General features: G+C 33.1%; 2 protein-coding genes and 26 non-coding genes across 28 annotated transcripts in view; 1 reads left to right on the plus strand and 27 right to left on the minus strand.

Moving 5' to 3' along the window:
* Positions 1–12,679, plus strand: part of LOC107446022 (uncharacterized) — a 194,463-nt gene that overhangs the window by 88,604 nt on the left and 93,180 nt on the right. The window lies entirely within an intron of this gene.
* LOC147802258 (uncharacterized) overlaps positions 1–12,679 on the minus strand; it is a 106,614-nt gene that overhangs the window by 60,611 nt on the left and 33,324 nt on the right. The window lies entirely within an intron of this gene.
* On the minus strand, positions 217–287 carry TRNAW-CCA (transfer RNA tryptophan (anticodon CCA)). The gene has a single exon. It is a non-coding gene; the product is annotated as a tRNA-Trp (tRNA).
* TRNAW-CCA (transfer RNA tryptophan (anticodon CCA)) lies at positions 567–638 on the minus strand. The gene has a single exon. It is a non-coding gene; the product is annotated as a tRNA-Trp (tRNA).
* Positions 917–988, minus strand: TRNAW-CCA (transfer RNA tryptophan (anticodon CCA)). The gene has a single exon. It is a non-coding gene; the product is annotated as a tRNA-Trp (tRNA).
* Positions 1,617–1,688, minus strand: TRNAW-CCA (transfer RNA tryptophan (anticodon CCA)). Its single transcript has one exon. It is a non-coding gene; the product is annotated as a tRNA-Trp (tRNA).
* Positions 2,317–2,388, minus strand: TRNAW-CCA (transfer RNA tryptophan (anticodon CCA)). Its single transcript has one exon. It is a non-coding gene; the product is annotated as a tRNA-Trp (tRNA).
* Positions 2,671–2,742, minus strand: TRNAW-CCA (transfer RNA tryptophan (anticodon CCA)). Its single transcript has one exon. It is a non-coding gene; the product is annotated as a tRNA-Trp (tRNA).
* On the minus strand, positions 3,021–3,092 carry TRNAW-CCA (transfer RNA tryptophan (anticodon CCA)). The gene has a single exon. It is a non-coding gene; the product is annotated as a tRNA-Trp (tRNA).
* TRNAW-CCA (transfer RNA tryptophan (anticodon CCA)) lies at positions 3,371–3,442 on the minus strand. The gene has a single exon. It is a non-coding gene; the product is annotated as a tRNA-Trp (tRNA).
* TRNAW-CCA (transfer RNA tryptophan (anticodon CCA)) lies at positions 3,725–3,796 on the minus strand. Its single transcript has one exon. It is a non-coding gene; the product is annotated as a tRNA-Trp (tRNA).
* TRNAW-CCA (transfer RNA tryptophan (anticodon CCA)) lies at positions 4,075–4,146 on the minus strand. Its single transcript has one exon. It is a non-coding gene; the product is annotated as a tRNA-Trp (tRNA).
* On the minus strand, positions 5,147–5,218 carry TRNAW-CCA (transfer RNA tryptophan (anticodon CCA)). Its single transcript has one exon. It is a non-coding gene; the product is annotated as a tRNA-Trp (tRNA).
* Positions 5,497–5,568, minus strand: TRNAW-CCA (transfer RNA tryptophan (anticodon CCA)). Its single transcript has one exon. It is a non-coding gene; the product is annotated as a tRNA-Trp (tRNA).
* On the minus strand, positions 5,846–5,917 carry TRNAW-CCA (transfer RNA tryptophan (anticodon CCA)). Its single transcript has one exon. It is a non-coding gene; the product is annotated as a tRNA-Trp (tRNA).
* TRNAW-CCA (transfer RNA tryptophan (anticodon CCA)) lies at positions 6,196–6,267 on the minus strand. The gene has a single exon. It is a non-coding gene; the product is annotated as a tRNA-Trp (tRNA).
* TRNAW-CCA (transfer RNA tryptophan (anticodon CCA)) lies at positions 7,593–7,664 on the minus strand. Its single transcript has one exon. It is a non-coding gene; the product is annotated as a tRNA-Trp (tRNA).
* Positions 7,943–8,014, minus strand: TRNAW-CCA (transfer RNA tryptophan (anticodon CCA)). The gene has a single exon. It is a non-coding gene; the product is annotated as a tRNA-Trp (tRNA).
* On the minus strand, positions 9,015–9,086 carry TRNAW-CCA (transfer RNA tryptophan (anticodon CCA)). The gene has a single exon. It is a non-coding gene; the product is annotated as a tRNA-Trp (tRNA).
* On the minus strand, positions 9,365–9,436 carry TRNAW-CCA (transfer RNA tryptophan (anticodon CCA)). The gene has a single exon. It is a non-coding gene; the product is annotated as a tRNA-Trp (tRNA).
* Positions 9,715–9,786, minus strand: TRNAW-CCA (transfer RNA tryptophan (anticodon CCA)). The gene has a single exon. It is a non-coding gene; the product is annotated as a tRNA-Trp (tRNA).
* On the minus strand, positions 10,065–10,136 carry TRNAW-CCA (transfer RNA tryptophan (anticodon CCA)). The gene has a single exon. It is a non-coding gene; the product is annotated as a tRNA-Trp (tRNA).
* Positions 10,764–10,835, minus strand: TRNAW-CCA (transfer RNA tryptophan (anticodon CCA)). Its single transcript has one exon. It is a non-coding gene; the product is annotated as a tRNA-Trp (tRNA).
* TRNAW-CCA (transfer RNA tryptophan (anticodon CCA)) lies at positions 11,114–11,185 on the minus strand. The gene has a single exon. It is a non-coding gene; the product is annotated as a tRNA-Trp (tRNA).
* TRNAW-CCA (transfer RNA tryptophan (anticodon CCA)) lies at positions 11,468–11,539 on the minus strand. Its single transcript has one exon. It is a non-coding gene; the product is annotated as a tRNA-Trp (tRNA).
* On the minus strand, positions 11,818–11,889 carry TRNAW-CCA (transfer RNA tryptophan (anticodon CCA)). The gene has a single exon. It is a non-coding gene; the product is annotated as a tRNA-Trp (tRNA).
* Positions 12,168–12,239, minus strand: TRNAW-CCA (transfer RNA tryptophan (anticodon CCA)). The gene has a single exon. It is a non-coding gene; the product is annotated as a tRNA-Trp (tRNA).
* Positions 12,518–12,589, minus strand: TRNAW-CCA (transfer RNA tryptophan (anticodon CCA)). Its single transcript has one exon. It is a non-coding gene; the product is annotated as a tRNA-Trp (tRNA).

Genomic DNA, 12,679 nt, shown 5'->3' on the forward strand with positions numbered 1-12,679 from the left:
GAGATTCTTGTTACGATAGGAAATGCTGCTAAACCGTTTCTCAGGGATCAAACTGTTTTTAAATTGAAATATTACGTGGGAAAAAGAAATAAAATCATTCATATTGTCTAAACTCATCTATTAGTTAATTTTATTTATTGCCACAGAATGAAATTGCTTGTTTTAAGTTTTTAGTAGTAAAAAGAGTTTAACTGTAAAAGTTAAAAACTACCATATTGAACCGGACGTGATTTGAACACGCAACCTTCTGATCTGGAGTCAGACGCGCTACCGTTGCGCCACCGGGCGACGTTAGAAAACTTATACACCTATAGTTTAAATTACTTAGAAATATATAAAATTTGTTTTTGGAGATTCTTGTTACGATAGGAAATGCTGCTAAACCGTTTATCAGGGATCAAACTGTTTTTAAATTGAAATCTTACGTGGGAAAAAGAAATAAAATCATTCATATTGTCAAAACTCATCTATCAGTTAATTTTATTTATTGCCACAGAATGAAATTGCTTGTTTTAAGTTTTTGGTGGTAAAAAGAGTTTAACTGTAAAAGTTAAAAAATAACATCTTGACCCGGACGTGATTTGAACACGCAACCTTCTGATCTGGAGTCAGACGCGCTACCGTTGCGCCACCGGTTCACGTTAGAAAACTTACACACCTATAATTTAAATTACTTAGAAATATATAAAATTTGTTTTTGGAGATTCTTGTTACGATAGGAAATGCTGCTAAACCGTTTCTCAGGGATCAAACTGTTTTTAAATTGAAATATTACGTGGGAAAAAGAAATAAAATCATTCATATTGTCTAAAATCATCTATCAGTTAATTTTATTTATTGCCACAGAATGAAATTGCTTGTTTTAAGTTTTTGGTTGTAAAAAGAGTTTAACTGTAAAAGTTAAAAAGAAACATCTTGACCCGGACGTGATTTGAACACGCAACCTTCTGATCTGGAGTCAGACGCGCTACCGTTGCGCCACCGGGCCACGTTAGAAAACTTATACACCTATAATTTAATTTACTTAGAAATATGTAACATTTGTTTTTGGAGATTGTTGTTACGATGGGAACTGCTGCTAAACCGTTTCTCAGGGATCAAACTGTTTTTAAATTGAAATCTTACGTGGGAAAAAGAAATAAAATCATTCATATTGTCAAAACTCATCTATCAGTTAATTTTATTTATTGCCACAGAATGAAATTGCTTGTTTTAAGTTTTTTGGGGTAAAAAGAGTTTAACTGTAAAAGTTAAAAAGTAACATCTTGACCCGGACGTGATTTGAACACGCAACCTTCTGATCTGCAGTCAGACGCGCTACCGTTGCGCCACAGGGCCACGGTAGAAAACTTATACACCTATAATTTAAATTACTTAGAAATATATAAAATTTGTTTTTGGAGATTCTTGTTACGAAAGGAAATGCTGCTAAACCGTTTCTCAGGGATCAAACTTTTTTTAAATTGAAATATTACGTGGGAAAAAGACATGAAATCATTCATATTGTCTAAACTCATCTATTAGTTAATTTTATTTATTGCAACAGAATGAAATTGCTTCTTTAAAGTTTTTGGTAGTAAAAAGAGTTTAACTGTAAAAGTTACAAAGTAACACATTGACCCGGACGTGATTTGAACACGCAACCTTCTTATCTGGAGTCAGACGCGCTACCGTTGCGCCACCGGGCCACGTTAGAAAACTTATACAACTATAATTTAATTTACTTAGAAATATGTAAAATTTGTTTTTGGAGATTGTTGTTACGATGGGAAATGCTGCTAAACCGTTTCTCAGGGATCAAACTGTTTTTAAATTGAAATATTACGTGGGAAAAAGAAATAAAATCATTCATATTGTCTAAACTCATCTATCAGTTAATTTTATTTATTGAAACAGAATGAAATTGCTTGTTTTAAGTTTTTGGTAGTAAAAAGAGTTTAACTGTAAAAGTTAAAAAGTAGCATCTTGACCCGGACGTGATTTGAACACGCAACCTTCTGATCTGGAGTCAGACGCGCTACCGTTGCGCCACCGTTCCACGTTAGTAAACTTATACACCTATAATTTAAGTTACTTAGAAATATATAAAATTTGTTTTTGGAGATTCTTGTTACGATAGGAAATGCTGCTAAACCGTTTCTCAGGGATCAAACTGTTTTTAAATTGAAATATTACGTGGGAAAAAGAAATAAAATCATTCATATTGTCTAAACTCATCTATCAGTTAATTTTATTTATTGCCACAGAATGAAATTGCTTGTTTTAAGTTTTTCGTAGTAAAAAGAGTTTAACTGTAAAAGTTAAAAAGTAACATCTTGACCCGGACGTGATTTGAACACGCAACCTTCTGATCTGGAGTCAGACGCGCTACCGTTGCGCCACCGGGCCACGTTAGAAAACTTATACACCTATAATTTAAATTATTTAGATATATATAAAATTTGTTTTTGGAGATTCCATCTTGTTACGATAGGAAATGCTGCTAAACCGTTTCTCAGGGATCAAACTGTTTGTAAATAGAAATATTACGTGGGAAAAAGAAATAAAATCATTCATATTGTCTAAACTCATCTATTAGTTAATTTTATTTATTGCAACAGAATGAAATTGCTTGTTTTAAGTTTTTGGTAGAAAAAAGAGTTTAACTGTAAATGTTACAAAGTAACACATTGACCCGGACGTGATTTGAACACGCAACCTTCTGATCTGGAGTCAGACGCGCTACAGTTGCGCCACCGGGCCACGTTAGAAAACTTATACACCTATAATTTAATTTACTTAGAAATATGTAAAATTTGTTTTCGGAGATTGTTGTTACGATGGGAAATGCTGCTAAACCGTTTCTCAGGGATCAAACTGTTTTTAAATTGAAATATTACGTGGGAAAAAGAAATAAAATCATTCATATTGTCTAAACTCATTTATCAGTTAATTTTATTTATTGCAACAGAATGAAATTGCTTGTTTTAAGTTTTTGGTAGTAAAAAGAGTTTAACTGTAAAAGTTAAAAAGTAGCATCTTGACCCGGACGTGATTTGAACACGCAACCTTCTGATCTGGAGTCAGACGCGCTACCGTTGCGCCGCCGGGACACGTTAGAAAACTTATACACCTATAATTTAAATTACTTAGAAATATATAAAATTTGTTTTTGGAGATTCTTGTTACGATTGGAAATGCTGCTAAACCGTTTCTCAGGGATCAAACTGTTTTTGAATTGAAATATTGCGTGGGAAAAAGAAATAAAATCATTCATATTGTCTAAACTCATCTATCAGTTAATTTTATTTATTGCCACAGAATGAAACTGCTTGTTTTAAGTTTTTGGTAGTAAAAAGAGTTTAACTGTAAAAGTTAAAAAGTAGCATCTTGACCCGGACGTGATTTGAACACGCAACCTTCTGATCTGGAGTCAGACGCGCTACCGTTGCGCCACCGGGCCGGCCACGTTAGAAAACTTATACTCCTATAATTTAAATTACTTAGAAATATATAAAATTTGTTTTTGGAGATTCTTGTTACGAAAGGAAATGCTGCTAAACCGTTTCTCAGGGATCAAACTGTTTTTAAATTGAAATATTACGTGGGAAAAAGACATAAAATCATTCATATTGTCTAAACTCATCTATTAGTTAATTTTATTTATTGCAACAGAACGAAATTGCTTCTTTTAAGTTTTTGGTAGCAAAAAGAGTTTAACTGTAAAAGTTACAAAGTAACACATTGACCCGGACGTGATTTGAACACGCAACCTTCTGATCTGGAGTCAGACGCGCTACCGTTGCGCCACCGGGCCGCGTTAGAAAACTTATACACATATAATTTAATTTACTTAGAAATATGTAAAATTTGTTTTTTGAGATTGTTGTTACGATGGGAAATGCTGCTAAACCGTTTCTCAGGGATCAAACTGTTTTTAAATTGAAATATTACGTGGGAAATAGAAATAAAATCATTCATATTGTCTAAACTCATCTATCAGTTAATTTTATTTATTGAAACAGAATGAAATTGCTTGTTTTAAGTTTTTGGTAGTAAAAAGAGTTTAACTGTAAACGTTAAAAAGTAGCATCTTGACCCGGACGTGATTTGAACACGCAACCTTCTGATCTGGAGTCAGACGCGCTACCGTTGCGCCACCGGGCCACGTTAGAAAACTTATACACCTATAATTTAAATTACTTAGAAATATATAAAATTTGTTTTTGGAGATTCTTGTTACGAAGGTCTCCCCGTTGTATTACATCCAGGCGATTTCCTTTTTTTTATTTTTTTTTATCAGTAAATCATTTACAAAACTAAATCCGCATTCAGTTAAATATGAAGATGGAAACTGTAACAATAGTTTTCGTGCACATTTGGTTGAATTTGGGTATTTGATTTCTGTTTCCTCACAAAACCTCTCCTTCACAAATCACTCCTTTTATTAAAGTTTTAACTGACTCATAATTTTGCATTTCTGCGAGTTCTTCTTGACACTGCATATTTTATATATCAAACAAATTCACTAACATTGACTGTATCATCCGTGCTGGAAAATCAATTTGTTTTAAATCAGAAAATCTTTCTTGTAAATCAGTCGATGGAATGTTCAGATGATCGACAATAACAAGTACAGAGGTATCATTTTGTTTGTTTATATATTTCTGACATAACTCAATAAGAGTAATGAAATCAAATATCTTCGCTTTTGCATCAGCAAGAGTTTCATTTGTTGCTTGAAGTTGCTTATTTAATATATTTAGTTTTTCAAAGATATCGGCTAAATAACTCACAAATGCTTTACCATCGATTGTTAACAGATACTTCATTTCAGGTTTGTCGCTTAAAAAATCGCTAAGTCACATAATATTTATTGGCCGCAATTATTTTAGAATTTGCTTTTTTCTTTCAATTTTGGCCCCCAAGTCTAGCATTGCATTTAAATGGCCCGGAGCAAAAGGGTTAAACTCTTGTCGAGTTCATTTTCGAATTGCCCCCCTTAACAATCAAATTGCCCCCCAGTGGGGCATTTGCCCCACGTTGGGAAACACTGGTCTAAACTCATCTATCAGTTAATTTTATTTATTGCCACAAAATGAAATTGCTTGTTTTAAGTTTTTGGTGGTAAAAAGAGTTTAACTGTAAAAGTTAAAAAGTAACACATTGACCCGGACGTGATTTGAACACGCAACCTTCTGATCTGGAGTCAGACGCGCTACCGTTGCGCCACCGGGCCACGTTAGAAAACTTATACACCTATAATTTAATTTTCTTAGAAATATGTAAAATTTGTTTTTGGAGATTGTTGTTACGATGGGAAATGCTGCTAAACAGTTTCTCAGGGATCAAACTGTTTTTAAATTGAAATATTACGTGGGAAAAAGAAATAAAATCATTCATATTGTCTAAACTCATCTATTAGTTAATTTTATTTATTGCCACAGAATGAAATTGCTTGTTTTAAGTTTTTAGTAGTAAAAAGAGTTTAACTGTAAAAGTTAAAGAGTAACACGTTGACCCGGACGTGATTTGAACACGCAACCTTCTGATCTGGAGTCAGACGTGCTACCGTTGCGCCACCGGGTCACGTTAGAAAACTTATACACCTATAATTAAATTTACTTAGAAATATGTAAAATTTGTTATGGAGATTCTTGTTACGATGGGAAATGCTGCTAAACAGTTTCTCAGGGATCAAACTGTTTTTAAATTGAAATATTACGTGGAAAAAAGAAATAAAATCATTCTTATTGTCTAAACTCATCTATCAGTTAATTTTATTTATTGCCACAGAATGAAATTGCTTGTTTTAAGTTTTTGGTAGTAAAAAGAGTTTAACTGTAAAAGTTAAAAAGTAACATATTGACCCGGACGTGATTTGAACACGCAACCTTCTGATCTGGAGTCAGACGCGCTACCGTTGCTCCACCGGGCCACGTTAGAAAACTTATACACCTATAATTTAATTTACTTAGAAATATGTAAAATTTGTTTTTGGAGATTGTTGTTACGATGGGAAATGCTGCTAAACAGTTTCTCAGGGATCAAACTGTTTTTAAATTGAAATATTACGTGGGAAAAAGAAATAAAATCATTCATATTGTCTAAACTCATCTATTAGTTAATTTTATTTATTGCCACAGAATGAAATTGCTTGTTTTAAGTTTTTAGTAGTAAAAAGAGTTTAACTGTAAAAGTTAAAGAGTAACACATTGACCCGGACGTGATTTGAACACGCAACCTTCTGATCTGGAGTCAGACGCGCTACCGTTGCGCCACCGGGCCACGTTAGAAAACTTATACACCTATAATTTAATTTACTTAGAAATATGTAAAATTTGTTTTTGGAGATTGTTGTTACGATGGGAAATGCTGCTAAACAGTTTCTCAGGGATCAAACTGTTTTTAAATTGAAATATTACGTGGGAAAAAGAAATAAAATCATTCATATTGTCTAAACTCATCTATCAGTTAATTTTATTTATTGCCACAGAATGAAATTGCTTGTTTTAAGTTTTTGGTAGTAAAAAGAGTTTAACTGTAAAAGTTAAAAAGTAACACCTTGACCCGGACGTGATTTGAAGACGCAACCTTTTATCTGGAGTCACACGCGCTGCCGTTGCGCCACCGGGCCACGTTAGAAAACTTATACACCTATAATTTAAATTACTTAGAAATATGTAAAATTTGTTTTTGAAGATTCTTGATACGATGGGAAATGCTGCTAAACCGTTTCTCAGGGATCAAACTGTTTTTAAATTGAAATATTACGTGGGAAAAAGAAATAAAATCATTCATATTGTCTAAACTCATCTATCAGTTAATTTTATTTATTGCCACAGAATGAAACTGCTTGTTTTAAGTTTTTGGTAGTAAAAAGAGTTTAACTGTAAAAGTTAAAAAGTAACACCTTGACCCGGACGTGATTTGAAGACGCAACCTTTTATCTGGAGTCACACGCGCTGCCGTTGCGCCACCGGGCCACGTTAGAAAACTTATACACCTATAATTTAAATTACTTAGAAATATGTAAAATTTGTTTTTGAAGATTCTTGATACGATGGGAAATGCTGCTAAACCGTTTCTCAGGGATCAAACTGTTTTTAAATTGAAATATTACGTGGGAAAAAGAAATAAAATCATTCATATTGTCTAAACTCATCTATCAGTTAATTTTATTTATTGCCACAGAATGAAACTGCTTGTTTTAAGTTTTTGGTAGTAAAAAGAGTTTAACTGTAAAAGTTAAAAAGTAACACCTTGACCCGGACGTGATTTGAAGACGCAACCTTTTATCTGGAGTCACACGCGCTGCCGTTGCGCCACCGGGCCACGTTAGAAAACTTATACACCTATAATTTAAATTACTTAGAAATATGTAAAATTTGTTTTTGGAGATTCTTGATACGATGGGAAATGCTGCTAAACCGTTTCTCAGGGATCAAACTGTTTTTAAATTGAAATATTACGTGGGAAAAAGAAATAAAATTATTCATATTGTCTAAACTCATCTATCAGTTAATTTTATTTATTGCCACAGAACGAAATTGCTTCTTTTAAGTTTTTGGTAGCAAAAAGAGTTTAACTGTAAAAGTTACAAAGTAACACATTGACCCGGACGTGATTTGAACACGCAACCTTCTGATCTGGAGTCAGACGCGCTACCGTTGCGCCACCGGGCCGCGTTAGAAAACTTATACACATATAATTTAATTTACTTAGAAATATGTAAAATTTGTTTTTTGAGATTGTTGTTACGATGGGAAATGCTGCTAAACCGTTTCTCAGGGATCAAACTGTTTTTAAATTGAAATATTACGTGGGAAATAGAAATAAAATCATTCATATTGTCTAAACTCATCTATCAGTTAATTTTATTTATTGAAACAGAATGAAATTGCTTGTTTTAAGTTTTTGGTAGTAAAAAGAGTTTAACTGTAAACGTTAAAAAGTAGCATCTTGACCCGGACGTGATTTGAACACGCAACCTTCTGATCTGGAGTCAGACGCGCTACCGTTGCGCCACCGGGCCACGTTAGAAAACTTATACACCTATAATTTAAATTACTTAGAAATATATAAAATTTGTTTTTGGAGATTTTTGTTACGAAGGTCTCCCCGTTGTATTACATCCAGGCGATTTCCTTTTTTTTATTTTTTTTTATCAGTAAATCATTTACAAAACTAAATCCGCATTCAGTTAAATATGAAGATGGAAACTGTAACAATAGTTTTCGTGCACATTTGGTTGAATTTGGGTATTTGATTTCTGTTTCCTCACAAAACCTCTCCTTCACAAATCACTCCTTTTATTAAAGTTTTAACTGACTCATAATTTTGCATTTCTGCGAGTTCTTCTTGACACTGCATATTTTATATATCAAACAAATTCACTAACATTGACTGTATCATCCGTGCTGGAAAATCAATTTGTTTTAAATCAGAAAATCTTTCTTGTAAATCAGTCGATGGAATGTTCAGATGATCGACAATAACAAGTACAGAGGTATCATTTTGTTTGTTTATATATTTCTGACATAACTCAATAAGAGTAATGAAATCAAATATCTTCGCTTTTGCATCAGCAAGAGTTTCATTTGTTGCTTGAAGTTGCTTATTTAATATATTTAGTTTTTCAAAGATATCGGCTAAATAACTCACAAATGCTTTACCATCGATTGTTAACAGATACTTCATTTCAGGTTTGTCGCTTAAAAAATCGCTAAGTCACATAATATTTATTGGCCGCAATTATTTTAGAATTTGCTTTTTTCTTTCAATTTTGGCCCCCAAGTCTAGCATTGCATTTAAATGGCCCGGAGCAAAAGGGTTAAACTCTTGTCGAGTTCATTTTCGAATTGCCCCCCTTAACAATCAAATTGCCCCCCAGTGGGGCATTTGCCCCACGTTGGGAAACACTGGTCTAAACTCATCTATCAGTTAATTTTATTTATTGCCACAAAATGAAATTGCTTGTTTTAAGTTTTTGGTGGTAAAAAGAGTTTAACTGTAAAAGTTAAAAAGTAACACATTGACCCGGACGTGATTTGAACACGCAACCTTCTGATCTGGAGTCAGACGCGCTACCGTTGCGCCACCGGGCCACGTTAGAAAACTTATACACCTATAATTTAATTTTCTTAGAAATATGTAAAATTTGTTTTTGGAGATTGTTGTTACGATGGGAAATGCTGCTAAACAGTTTCTCAGGGATCAAACTGTTTTTAAATTGAAATATTACGTGGGAAAAAGAAATAAAATCATTCATATTGTCTAAACTCATCTATTAGTTAATTTTATTTATTGCCACAGAATGAAATTGCTTGTTTTAAGTTTTTAGTAGTAAAAAGAGTTTAACTGTAAAAGTTAAAGAGTAACACGTTGACCCGGACGTGATTTGAACACGCAACCTTCTGATCTGGAGTCAGACGTGCTACCGTTGCGCCACCGGGTCACGTTAGAAAACTTATACACCTATAATTAAATTTACTTAGAAATATGTAAAATTTGTTTTTGGAGATTCTTGTTACGATGGGAAATGCTGCTAAACAGTTTCTCAGGGATCAAACTGTTTTTAAATTGAAATATTACGTGGAAAAAAGAAATAAAATCATTCTTATTGTCTAAACTCATCTATCAGTTAATTTTATTTATTGCCACAGAATGAAATTGCTTGTTTTAAGTTTTTGGTAGTAAAAAGAGTTTAACTGTAAAAGTTAAAAAGTATCATATTGACCCGGACGTGATTTGAACACGCAACCTTCTGATCTGGAGTCAGACGCGCTACCGTTGCTCCACCGGGCCACGTTAGAAAACTTATACACCTATAATTTAATTTACTTAGAAATATGTAAAATTTGTTTTTGGAGATTGTTGTTACGATGGGAAATGCTGCTAAACAGTTTCTCAGGGATCAAACTGTTTTTAAATTGAAATATTACGTGGGAAAAAGAAATAAAATCATTCATATTGTCTAAACTCATCTATTAGTTAATTTTATTTATTGCCACAGAATGAAATTGCTTGTTTTAAGTTTTTAGTAGTAAAAAGAGTTTAACTGTAAAAGTTAAAGAGTAACACATTGACCCGGACGTGATTTGAACACGCAACCTTCTGATCTGGAGTCAGACGCGCTACCGTTGCGCCACCGGGCCACGTTAGAAAACTTATACACCTATAATTTAATTTACTTAGAAATATGTAAAATTTGTTTTTGGAGATTGTTGTTACGATGGGAAATGCTGCTAAAAAGTTTCTCAGGGATCAAACTGTTTTTAAATTGAAATATTACGTGGGAAAAAGAAATAAAATCATTCATATTGTCTAAACTCATCTATCAGTTAATTTTATTTATTGCCACAGAATGAAATTGCTTGTTTTAAGTATTTGGTAGTAAAAAGAGTTTAACTGTAAAAGTTAAAAAGTAACACCTTGACCCGGACGTGATTTGAAGACGCAACCTTTTATCTGGAGTCACACGCGCTGCCGTTGCGCCACCGGGCCACGTTAGAAAACTTATACACCTATAATTTAAATTACTTAGAAATATGTAAAATTTGTTTTTGGAGATTCTTGATACGATGGGAAATGCTGCTAAACCGTTTCTCAGGGATCAAACTGTTTTTAAATTGAAATATTACGTGGGAAAAAGAAATAAAATCATTCATATTGTCTAAACTCATCTATTAGTTAATTTTATTTATTGCCACAGAATGAAATTGCTTGTTTTAAGTTTTTAGTAGTAAAAAGAGTTTAACTGTAAAAGTTAAAGAGTAACACATTGACCCGGACGTGATTTGAACACGCAATCTTCTGATCTGGAGTCAAACGCGCTACCGTTGCGCCACCGGGCCACGTTAGAAAACTTATACACCTATAATTTAATTTACTTAGAAATATGTAAAATTTGTTTTTGGAGATTGTTGTTACGATGGGAAATGCTGCTAAACCGTTTCTCAGGGATCAAACTGTTTTTAAATTGAAATATTACTTGGGAAAAAGAAATAAAATCATTCATATTGTCTAAACTCATCTATCAGTTAATTTTATTTATTGCCACAGAATGAAATTGCTTGTTTTAAGTTTTTGGTAGTAAAAAGAGTTTAACTGTAAAAGTTAAAAAGTAACATCTTGACCCGGACGTGATTTGAACACGCAACCTTCTGATCTGGAGTCAGACGCGCTAAAGTTGCGCCACCGGGCCACGTTAGAAAACTTATACACCTATAATTTAAATTACTTAGAAATATATAAAATTTGTTTTTGGAGATTCGATCTTGTTACGATAGGAAATGCTGCTAAACCGTTTCTCAGGGATCAAACTGTTTTTAAATTGAAATATTACGTGGGAAAAAGAAATAAAATCATTCATTATGTCTAAACTCATCTATTAGTTAATTTTATTTATTGCCACAGAATGAAATTGCTTGTTTTAAGTTTTTGGTAGTAAAAAGAGTTTAACTGTAAAAGTTAAAAAGTAACACATTGACCCGGGCGTGATTTGAACACGCAACCTTCTGATCTGGAGTCAGACGCGCTACCGTTGCGCCACCGGGCCACGTTAGAAAACTTATACACCTATAATTTAAATTACTTAGAAATATGTAAAATTTGTTTTTGCAGATTCTTGTTACGATAGGAAATGCTGCTAAACCGTTTCTCAGGGATCAAACTGTTTTTAAATTGAAATATTACGCGGAAAAAAGAAATAAAATCATTCATATTGTCTAAACTCATCTATGAGTTAATTTTATTTATTGCCACAGAATGAAATTGCTTGTTTTAAGTTTTTGGTAGTAAAAAGAGTTTAACTGTAAAAGTTAAAAAGTAACATATTGACCCGGACGTGATTTGAACACGCAACCTTCTGATCTGGAGTCAGACGCGCTACCGTTGCGCCACCGGGCCACGTAAGAAAACTTATACACCTATAATTTAATTTACTTAGAAATATGTAAAATTTGTTTTTGGAAATTGTTGTTACGATGGGAAATGCTGCTAAACAGTTTCTCAGGGATCAAACTGTTTTTAAATTGAAATATTACGTGGGAAAAAGAAATAAAATCATTCATATTGTCTGAACTCATCTATCAGTTAATTTTATTTATTGCCACAGAATGAAATTGCTTGTTTTAAGTTTTTGGTAGTATAAAGAGTTTAACTGTAAAAGTTAAAAAGTAACATATTGACCCGGACGTGATTTGAACACGCAACCTTCTGATCTGGAGTCAGACGCACTACCGTTGCGCCACCGGGCCACGTTAGAAAACTTATACACCTATAATTTAAATTACTTAGAAATATGTAAAATTTGTTTATGGAGATTCTTGCTCCGATAGGAAATGCTGCTAAACCGTTTCTCAGGGATCAAACTGTTTTTAAATTGAAATATTACGTGGGAAAAAGAAATAAAATCATTCATATTGTCTAAACTCATCTATCAGTTAATTTTATTTATTGCCTCAGAATGAAATTGCTTGTTTTAAGTTTTTGGTAGTAAAAAGAGTTTAACTGTAAAAGTTAAAAAGTAACACATTGACCCGGACGTGATTTGAACACGCAACCTTCTGATCTGGAGTCAGACGCGCTACCGTTGCGCCACCGGGCCACGGTAGAAAACTTATACATCTATAATTTAAATTTCTCAGAAATATATAAAATTTATTTTTGGAGATTCTTGTTATGATAGGAAATGCTG

This window comes from Parasteatoda tepidariorum, chromosome 10, assembly GCF_982258835.1.
Source record: "Parasteatoda tepidariorum strain Cologne lab strain chromosome 10, Ptep-v5.0, whole genome shotgun sequence".
NCBI lineage: Eukaryota > Metazoa > Arthropoda > Arachnida > Araneae > Theridiidae > Parasteatoda > Parasteatoda tepidariorum.